The 10,751-nt window shown below is 44.1% G+C and overlaps 1 pseudogene; it reads right to left on the reverse strand.

The window, feature by feature from the left end:
• Positions 1 to 3,803: 3,803 nt before the first annotated feature.
• On the reverse strand, positions 3,804 to 4,904 carry LOC145507320 (protein transport protein Sec23B pseudogene; annotated as a pseudogene).
• Between the last annotated feature and the right edge of the window lie 5,847 nt (positions 4,905 to 10,751).

Here is a 10,751-nt window from a genome sequence, read left to right on the forward strand (position 1 = left end):
TATCGCTAACTTTTTGAGTTTTTCCTGAAGGAATCAGCCTATTCCTAAAGGAAAAACTCAACCCAGTGACAGACGCTCCCTCAGCTCTCGCCTCCATCCCCTCCTCACACACACCACCCCCCACCCCAATGAAAGGGGTGCAGAGGAAGGAATCCTTGTTGGTTCCCTGTGCTCAGACACTTAGTCATGTCTGACTCTTTGCAACCCCATGGATGATAACCCACCTGGCTCCTCTGTCAGTGGGATTTCCCAGGCAAGAATACCGGAGTGGGTTGCCATTTCCTTCTCCAAGGGATCTTCCTGACCCAGGCATTGAACCCAAGTCTCCTACATCTCCTACACTGGCAGGTGGATTCTTTACCATTGAGCTACCTGAGAAGCCTGTCTTGGTTCCCTACTCAGACTCAAACTCTGGCTTTCAGGAGCCAGAGGAAATGGACATAGAAATTCCATACCTGCCTCCTAAACTCATCCCCCAGAAACTAACCTCTATCAGCTCTCCTCTCTAGTCAATTAACAAAAGCACCCATGATTATAATAATCAGTAAAGTAAAGGTGTTTATTTACTGGAGCCCACTTTACATGATCTTATTGCCTGTAACTAGGAAATAAAGTTGTGTTTGTTTTTTTTTTTAAATAATCACCATAATCACCAATGCTGGAAGGAAACCCTCTCAGAGTCATCTCCCTGTGACCTTTCTGGGTCCCACCATCTCCTTTTGGAAAATCATGTTCCCAACCCTTCTCATGGGAAGCTTGTGTCAGAGTAATGGTCTCCAACATGATTCTTTCCTCCAAGCTTAAAGTCCCCTCTTTCAGATCATAAAAGGAAACACTGTTTCCCAGAGTCTAAGTAGTTTTGGTGCAAAATCTGTTTCCCAAACTGATTTTTTAAGTGTTGACTTGTATTTAGAAGAAGGGGAGGGAAGATGGCTTGAGGCAGTGGGTGGGGAGTGGGAGAGGTGAACAAAACAATCAGGAGGCAGTGACACCAGGAATAAAAAGCTTTATGGTTACAGCAACAACCCAAATTCCAATACTGAGTCCTCCAAAGAACTATATATCTAGTGGGAAATCAGGCCAGTGAGTATCAGAGGTTAAACCTCTAGACCTCACCATGGAATGAACATGGCAGGAAGAAGAGGGAAGTTCTGAGCATTTCAGAAGCCCTTCCATTCCCTTCTTCCACTCTTCCAAGCCAGAAAAAGAGAAGACTTAGGCTGGGCAGGTCGTCAGCTCCTTGAATCCTGCAGTGTTGCTCTTCATGGTCTTTATCACCCAGCTCAGCAGCAGCCCCCAGAGGAGCAGCCCCCAGAGCAGCAGCCGGAGTCCCCAGAGGAGCAGCTGGAGCCCCCAGAGCAGCAGCCAGAGCCCCTAGAGTGCTGGCCACCGCCATTGCCACAGCAGCCAGAGCTCTGGTGTCGGCGTCGAAGAGATCTGCGAAGCTTGTGGTGGCTCAGGCAGCAGCCTCCACCCCCAGAGCTGCAGCAGCCCCCAGAGCTGGGGGCACAGCAGGAAGACGCTGGAGGGGGGCACGGGGCTGGGCACTTGGGAGGACACTTAGGAGTACACTTGGGTGGGCATTTGGGGGGACACTTGGGCGGGGGTTGGCACTGCTGCTGGTTTTGCTGGCAGGACATCTTGGCAGGAACTGAATGGAGCTAGAAGAAAATAGAGAAATTTTAAGTTCAACTAACCCAAAATAACTTCCTTACATTTAAAACTGAACTATAATTTCACAAGATTTCTTCTTTGCGGTGCTCAGATTTTAAAACCCAGTCTCCCCAAATGAGTTACAAGAGACATGCAAAGAGTTTCAACCTAGGAACTCCATACTTTCAAATGAACTTTTTGCAACTTCAGAAAGATGCCAATCCTTTCCCTTCTCCTAATCCTCTCTCCCCTTTCCAGCAGAAATTTCCCTGCCAAATCCACTTTTCTCCTTGTCTTCCTTCAAGACTGTCTTCAGCCTCCACCCAGGACTTCTCTCTGTCCAAAGCACCAGCACCAAGCGTCCCTCTTGGTCCTTTACCTGGTTCAACACTGGAGCAGATTACCCTGGAGGCAGGTGGACTGAGGTGCTGTCAGAAGCGTCTGCCTTTTATACAGGTTCAGCTCTGACCTGGCATCAAGCAATGCCAACCAAGGGCAGGATGCTGATAGCATCTTTCACAAGGGGCACAGGTGGCTACCCTCCCCTTACATCCCAAGGACCCAATTCCTCCCTCCATAAGTATGTCAAGCATTAACCCACAGGAAGATCCCCTGAGAATTGCTGGCCTCTAACTAAGATAAGGATGCACTCAATGCCTGTCAATCTCACAAGTAGCTCTGCTATGCTCCTGATTTCCCAAACTCAATCAATAGGGTTCTAGACCTCTGCGAAGGGAAGTACTCTCTTCTCTTTGGTATAGGAAATGGAGGGAAAATTCCCAACATGGAAATTAAATGGACCTTTTAGAATAAAGGTACAGTTCCAAAATAAAGTGCCAAGCCCAGGCCAACTATCTAATGTCTTTTTCATTCTTAGATGATGCCATGCTGTTGCTGCTGTTTAGTCACTAAGTTGTGTCCAACCCTTTGCAGCCCCATGGACTGTAGTCCACCAGGCTCCTCTGTCCATGGGATTTCCCAGACAAGAATACTGGAGTGAGTTGCTGTTTGCTTCTCTAGGGGATCTTCCCAACCCAGGGATTGACTTTGCATCCCTGCAGTGGCAGGCAGATTCTTTACCACTGAGCCACCAGGGAAGCCCAGTTGACACCATAGTCTGGACTATGAATGCTTGCTATCTCAGTGATGCTATTTTAAGCAGGCCCCATGCAGATGGTGTGGGTGGTTGGCTTCTCTCCTTACCTGAACTTGATCTGCCAAAAGAACTCACAAAGAGCACTGACTCAGCAATAATAATCCCTTCGGAAGGGCAGAAGTCTCAGAATGGCTTCTCTTTCCACATGTGGTCCTAAAGAAGGCATCTGTGATCTGCCTAAGGTGAGGTGGCAGGGACCAGGTATATGCTGAGGGTGAAGTTGGAGAACTAGACTTCCATGGAAGTTGCCAGAAGTGAGGCCTGGGTTCTGGTCAACTCTAAGAAAAGAGCATCCAGCCTGAGAAAATCCTTTTTGTATAAAAAAACCTGATGGACAGGGAGGGATAGGGAAGACATAGGTTTTGAAAGCCTGAGATGGAACCCTACAAACAATGTCCTGAGGGCAAGTTAGGTCCCCACTAAAGTCATCAAAGTTTAGTTAGCTGATAAGGTAGTCAAAATATGACATATTTACGATGAAAACTGCAGTGAGAGGAAGTAAGACAGGGAGAAATACCTCAGCTCTAAGCTGGACAGACTGTCTGGCACCAGTTCCCAGATCTGCAAACTCAGGCAGGTTATTTAAGCATCACTATAAAAAGGGGCTTCCTCCCTTTGCATTCCAGTCCCCTATGATGAAAAGGACATCTTTTTTTTTTCTTCTTCTAGATTTATTGCCCTTCTGATCATTATGATTTTCATGTAAGCAAGTTACCAAAATACATTAGCTCTGATTTCATACAGACTCTAAAAGATAGGATACAAAAAGCATATAAACATCTACCAATACCAAAATGTTTATGACCTTATAATTGTATGGAGTAAGAAAAGGGTACAGATAAGGAATACAAATAAATTAAAATCTAAAGACTAACGTTTCCTTTGATTATTTATTAAAATCCACTGACAAGGTAAAAGGAATGTTAAGCCTTTAGAAACAATTGTCAACACAAAGTGACAGCATTTTCTTCCATTTCCTGCCCATATCCTTATCTCAACAAACACTGGAGACAGCCAGCTTCTTCAGATGGTCCATGTACACCTGCGGGCTAACGTCATCAGTGAGGATGGGCGCTCCCGTTTCCTGTGCCCAAGCATACAGGTCATTGTGTGTCTGAGACAGATCCACTTTGGACAAAAGGAATCGAGCCTGGCTGCCCCTGTCCTCCCTGTGAATGTACCGCAGCATCAGGAACCGCGCCTGCAGGATCTCCTGTGGGTCGTCCAGGGGTGCCTGGAGGAGGTGCTTGAAGTTTTCGACCTCGGGCATGTCCTGGTAGCCTGCTTTCCACCACTGGGCTAGGGTCTCACTAAGATAAATGACAGTTTGGAAGAAAGTGTCCATGAGCAGAATTCTGTCAGCAAGAATGCTGCTGCAGTCCGGGAGCACAGGCTCTGGGCGCCCGTGGAAGGGGTAGGAACACAGGATGGGCGGGATCATGAAGAGGGACTGGGTGAGGTCCTGCCGGGCAAAGTGGTGCGGATAATACGACGACTCGTGAGGGCTGATGTTGAAGACTTGAAGGAATGGAGAACTTTTAAGAGGGAACATGAACTGAGGGTATAGAGAGAAGGAATCTGAAAACCTAAATGACCCGGGGTCTTCTTCGTTATACTGTCCAAACTTCTGATACAGACAGATGAGCTGTCGGTTTAGCCACCGGAGCACGTCCAGCCCCTCCTTCGACTCCGCTCAAAACACCCCCAGCCGCGCCATCAGCATCGCCGCGGCCCCCTGGTCAAACGCCGCGTCGATGTGCTTCAGCTGGCTCTGCACGTCCGCCCAGTTGCGGGCAACGGTGGTCACACGGATGCACCACTGGGTGCTGGAGTGCTGGTAGTGCATGACGAACTGGATGGCACCTTGGCCTCTTTGCAGGATCCGGGCGTTGTGCTGCTTGACTACCTCAAAGTAGATGCCGAGCGTCGTCGTGGGATCCAGGCCACAGATTTTCCACTGACTCGTGCCACTGACACCAAGCTCGTTTTCTGACACACACGGGCCTTTCACATTCAGAGACACACAGGGTCTGATGGCTTCCGCAACCTTCAGCTCCCTTGAGGTCTTTACTTCCAAAGTAGCACCAAATGCCATTCGGTGTTAGTTCTAGAATGTCTTTTAAGTCTTCATAGAATTGTTCAGCTTTGGCATTAGTGGTTGGAGCATAGACTTGGATTACTGTGATATTGAATGGTTTACCTTGAAAATGAACAGAGATCATTCTGTCATTTTTGAGATTGCGCCCAAGTACTGCATTTTGGACTCTTTTGTTCACTGTAATGGCTACTCCATTTCTTCTAAGGGATTCTTGCCCACAGTAGTAGATATAATGGTCATCTGAATTAAATTCACCCATTCCAGTCCATTTTAGTTCGCTGATTCCTAAAATGTTGATGTTCACTCTTGCCATCTCCTGTTTGACCACTTCCAATTTATCTTGATTCATGGACCTAACATTCCAGGTTCCTATGCAATATTGTACTTTACAGCATAGGACTTTACTTCCATCACCAGTCACATCCACAACTAAGCATTATTTTCGCTTTGGCTCTGTCTCTTCATTCTTTCTGGAGTTATTTCTCCACTGATCTCCGGTAAGATATTGGGCACCTACTGACCTGGGGAGTTCATCTTTCAGTGTCATATCTTTTTGCCTTTTTATACTGTTCATGGGGTTCTCGTGGCAAGAATACTGAAGTGGTTTGCCTTTCTGTTCTCCAGAGGACCACAGTTTGTTATAACTCTCCACAGTGACCCATCCGTCTTGGGTAGCCCTACACAGTATGGCTCATAGTTTCATTGAGTTAGACAAGGCTGTGGTCCTTGTGATCAGTTTGATTAGTTTTCTGTGACTGTGGTTTTTATTCTGTCTGCCCTCTGATGGATAAGGATAAGAGGCTTCCTGATGGGAGTGACTGACTTTGGGGGAAACTGGGTCTTGTTCTGATGGCCGGTGCCACGCTCAGTAAATATTTAATCCAATTATCTGTTGATGGGTGGGGCTGTGTTCCCTCCATGTTGTTTGGCCTGAGGCCAAACTATGGTGAAGTAAAAGTGAAAGTCACTCATTTTCAACCCCATGGACTGTACAATCCATGGAATTCTCCAGGCCAGAATACTGGAGTGGGTAACCTTTCCCTTCCCCAGGGAATCTTCCCAACCCAGGGCTCAAACCCAGGTCTCCCACATTGCAGGCAGAGTCTTTACCAGCCAAGCCACAAGGGAAGCCCAATAAAGATAATGGGCTTCCCTGATAGCTCAGTTGGTAAAGAATCCACCTACAACGCAGGAGACCCTGGTTCAATTTCTGAGTCGGGAAGATCCCCTGGAGAAGGGATAGGCTACCCATTCCAGTATTCTTGGGCTTTCCTTGTGGCTCAGCAGTAAAGGCTACCCACTCCAGTATTCTAGCCTAGAGAATTCCATGGACTGTATAGTCCATGGGGTTGCAAAGAGTCAGACATTACTGAGCAACTTTCACTTAAATGAAGATAATGGTGACCTCCTTCAAAAGGACTTGTGCACCCACTGTTGTATTCAATGCCCCTGACCCTTCAGCAGGCCATGGTCGCCCCACACCTCTGCCAGAGACTCCTGGACACTCACAGGCAAGTCTGGCTCAGTCTCTAGTGGGTACACTGTTCCTTTCTCCTGGCTCCTGGTGCACACAAGGTTTTGTTTGTACCCTCCAAGAGTCTGTTTTCCCAGCCCTGTGGAAGATCTGTAATCAAATCCCACTGGCCTCCAAAATCAAATTCCCTCGGGATTCTTAGTCCCTTTGCCAGATCCCCAGGTTGGGAAATCTGTTGTGCATCCTAGAACTTTCTTAACAGTGCGAGAATTTCTTTGGTATAATTGTTCCATAGTTTGTGGGTCATTTGCTAGATGGCTCTATGGTGGGGTGTTTTGGAAACAGTGGAAGATAAGTCCAGGCCAATAAATCTACATTGTTGGTTTCACAGGTAATTTCAAACAGTTTTATAGTAAGCATGGATTCCCTTGGAAGTGACTTTATTTAAAGAGGAAAATTGATCGTTTTATTCCAGTTGACTAAGAAACAAACAAAAAAAATTTGATGAGGATATTCCTGCAGTTTCTCACTTGGCACAGCTGTTAAATAGATGGGGAAACAATTGAAACAGTGACAGACTTTATTTTCTTGGGCCCCAAAATCACTGCAGATGGTGACTGCAGCCATGAAATTAAAAGATGCTTACTCCTTGGAAGAAAAGCTATGACAAACCTAGACAGCATATTAAAAAGTGGAGACATTAGTTTACCAACAAAGGTCCATCTAGTCAAAGCTATGGTTTTTCCAGTAGTCATATATGGATGTGAGAATTGGACCATAAAGAAAGCTGAGTGCTGAAGAATTGATGCTTTTGAACTGTGGTGCTGGAGAAGATTCTTTCTTAGGGTGGCTAGCAGGACTGAAAGCTGAAAATGTTAAAGATTTGGCCTTTCAAAAGCAAAGGGGTAAATACAGCTAGCCTCGAATAACACAGGTTTGAACTATGTGAACTAAGAGAAGACTCTTGAGAGTCCCTTGGACTGCAAGGAGATCAAACAAGTCAATCCTAAAGGAAATCAATACTGAATATTCATTGGAAGGACTGATGCTGAAACTGAAGCTCCAATACTTTGGCCACCTGATGCAAGGAACTGACTTATTGGAAAAGACCCTGATGCTGGGAAAGATTGAAGGCAGGAGGAGAAGAGACAGCAGAGGATGAGATGATTGGATGGTATCACTGACTCTATGGACATGAGTTTGAGCAATCTCTGAGAGTTGGTGATGGACAGGGAAGCCTGGTATGCTGCAGTCCATGGGGTCACAAAGAGTTGGACACGACTGAGCAACTGAACTGAACTGATAAAAAGGGGCTAAAACAATTCTTAACCCACTCAATAAGGAATCATAACATTCTTAGAGCAATGCCTGGGACTGTTAGTTCAAAATGCTAGTTTTAAAATAATCTTATAATTGTGAATACTCTTATACCCATGAGAAAAGTTCTTTTAAATTTCAAATTACTGATCTGCCAGTTTTTAAAACCAACGCTTTTTTTTTTTTTGCAGTATCAGAACTTAGCTCTACTGTGGTTCTTTGAGAGGTTTTGTCTTCTTTTTTAATTTTTATTGGAGTAGAGATGATTTACAATGTTGTGTTAGTTTCAGGTGTATAGCAAAGTGAATCAGTTACACATAAACATATATCCACTCTTTTTTTAGATTCTTCTCCCATATAGGCTGTTGCAGAGTATTGAGTAGAATTCCCTGGCTAAACAGCAGGTTCTTTTTAGTTGTCTATTTTAGATATAGTAGTGTGCATATTTCAAAGAGTAGCATCTTACTTGTCACTGAGGAATGAGATTATGGGAAAGCTTAGCCATTACGAAAAAATACAAACAGGAAGAATTTTTAATTCGCTTGTAATCCCGTCCTCTGATTATTCTTAATATTTTGCTATTTTCCTTCCAGTCTCTTTTTATTATTTTATTACAGTATTTTTCCCTGTGTATAGTTTTTTAGGATTTGTGTTTTGTTTTCACTTTACCCAGTCAATGATAAAATACTTTTATAAGAGATTATCATACTAACTTTTTACCTAGCATTTTAACATAAGTATTTCCCATGTTATTCATCCTTTGAGAGCATTATTATGGGCAGACATGGAACATTTTATGGAGGGCACAGAATACATTTATAAGTGGTTGGGAACATGAGTCCTAGGACCAGTGTCCAGTCCCAGATCCCCATTGACCAGTAAGTAACCTTGGGCAACTGACATGACCTCTCCGCCTCACTGTCCCATCTGGGATAAGGGAAGGTAATAGTGTTTATCTCATAGGATCACTTGCAGATTACATGAGTTAGCATCCATAAAACTCTTGGAATAGTATCTGGCACATCATAAACACTCAGTCAATATTAAAAGTGGAGCCTGATGCTGTGTCACTTCTAAATATTCAATAAAGACCACCAGGTGGGAGCCAGGGAGCTTGCTTTGCGTGCCAGAGCTCTGTGCAACAGGGGATCCATCTCACCAAACCCCCTCCCCTTGCAGAGATATATAAAACTCAGACTCTGAATTTCTGGAAAAAGAAGTCCAATAGAGCTAAAAGGAATTATTCATTTAATATATGGGTATGATGAATTTTAAAAGAAACAATGTCCATTCCCTTTTACATATAATTATTTGAGTACGTGGCCACCTAGCTGACACACAGTAAGATCTTTGATTGCAGGCATCCCAGTGGATCTAATTTAGTGCCTTGTAGATAGTATGCACTCAATTTTAATTTCCTTGTTCAGTTGAATTTGCTATCCAGTAAGGAGGATGGATGCCTCCAATAAATCTAACCCAGATTTTAAAAAACATTTTTTTGATGCACCACACATCATGTGGGTTCTTAGTTCCCCAACCAGGGACTGAATCCATGCCCCCTTTATTGGAAGTATAGTCTTAATCAATTAAATTTCAGGGAAATCCCAGGGCCCAGATGTTCATTGAAAAATTCCAAACTTTTCACAGAGTGATAGAAGATGTGGAAAGGACCTTGGTTCATTCAGAAACAGTGATTCCCAACTCCAATAAGTCCTGGGCATAGACAGCCTCTGAAATTTCCCTGAGTGGTTCTAATGTCCCATCCAGTTGAGAATCGCTGATTTAGACCATGGTCCTTACTATGCAGATGAGGAAACTGAGACTCAGAGATGGAAAGAAGTTTGTCCCAGATCACACAGGGACTCAAAGGTTGGAATTCAAATCATGCTACCAGCCCTCTCTCCATCATAGCACCTTGTGGCTTGAATATTTTATTTCTTCTTGTGATTTTTTTCTAGCAAGCTTTATTTTATACAATTTCCTTGTTAAAAGTGGCTATTGAACCTGGGGTTAAAATAGTAGTAAACATGGTGAATCATTGTCTAAATCTCATGTTTAGAAAAGTTGGACATAATCCTCACTGCTAGTTGCTCTAAGTAACCAGGAATCAAGCAACTATCTCTAGAAGGCAGTGTCTGACATCACCAGGGTTGGGCCAGCTGACAGGACACAAGAACCCTCCCAAGGGTGGCACTTCCTCGATTACCCTTCCTCATCCATGCCTATGAGCTTATCAGTACTGACAGTGCTGAGTCACTGCATCTAACTCACAAGAGACTGATGACAGCAATTTACAAGAAGTACATGAGTATCAAATGTTGGCCAGGTGGGTGCATTCTCTTCCAGCAAGAAAACTTCTCAAAGAATTTGATTCATAATCTGTAGATGCTTGGTGGGAGGAGGATTGCAAAATGGCCTCAGGTTTTGATGGTGAACAAAACTAGATGTTTCCATCAGGTCATCCGAACTTCTGCAGCCCTAGATAGACCACACAGATCAGAGAAGGCTGGGCTCTAGATGTCATGCTTGTTCCTCAAATCACAGTGCTCTTTGGCTCACTCTCTGTGTATTGTGTCAGAGAAGTGGTGGGCAGGCCAAGAGTGCTTAGGGGATTAGATCATAAAAATGGTGTTTGAAAACTAGTTAATAGCATGCAGAAAAGTGAAATTCGGCTTCTGTCTTATACCACTCACAAAAGTTACCTCAAAATATATTAAAGACTTGGACGTAGGACCCGATACCATAAAACTCCTAAAAGAAAACATAGAGAAGAAGCTCTTTGACATTGGTCTTGGCAGTAACTTTTTGACTATGATACCAAAAGCACAAGCAACAGAGCTAGCGGGACTACATTAGACTAAAAAGCTGCTTCTGCACAGGACAAGAAATAACCAACAAAATGGAAAGGCAACCTATGAAATGGAAGAAAATACTTGCAAACCTTTTATTGGATAAGGGGTTAATATTCAAAATACATTTTAAAAATTCATACAACTCAATGACAGAACAAAATCTGACAGGCATATTTCCAAAGAAAAAGGAATAGACATTTT

This window comes from Giraffa tippelskirchi, chromosome 5 (genome assembly GCF_054371585.1).
Source record: "Giraffa tippelskirchi isolate mGirTip1 chromosome 5, T2T-mGirTip1v1.2.pri, whole genome shotgun sequence".
Classification (NCBI taxonomy): Eukaryota; Metazoa; Chordata; class Mammalia; order Artiodactyla; family Giraffidae; genus Giraffa; species Giraffa tippelskirchi.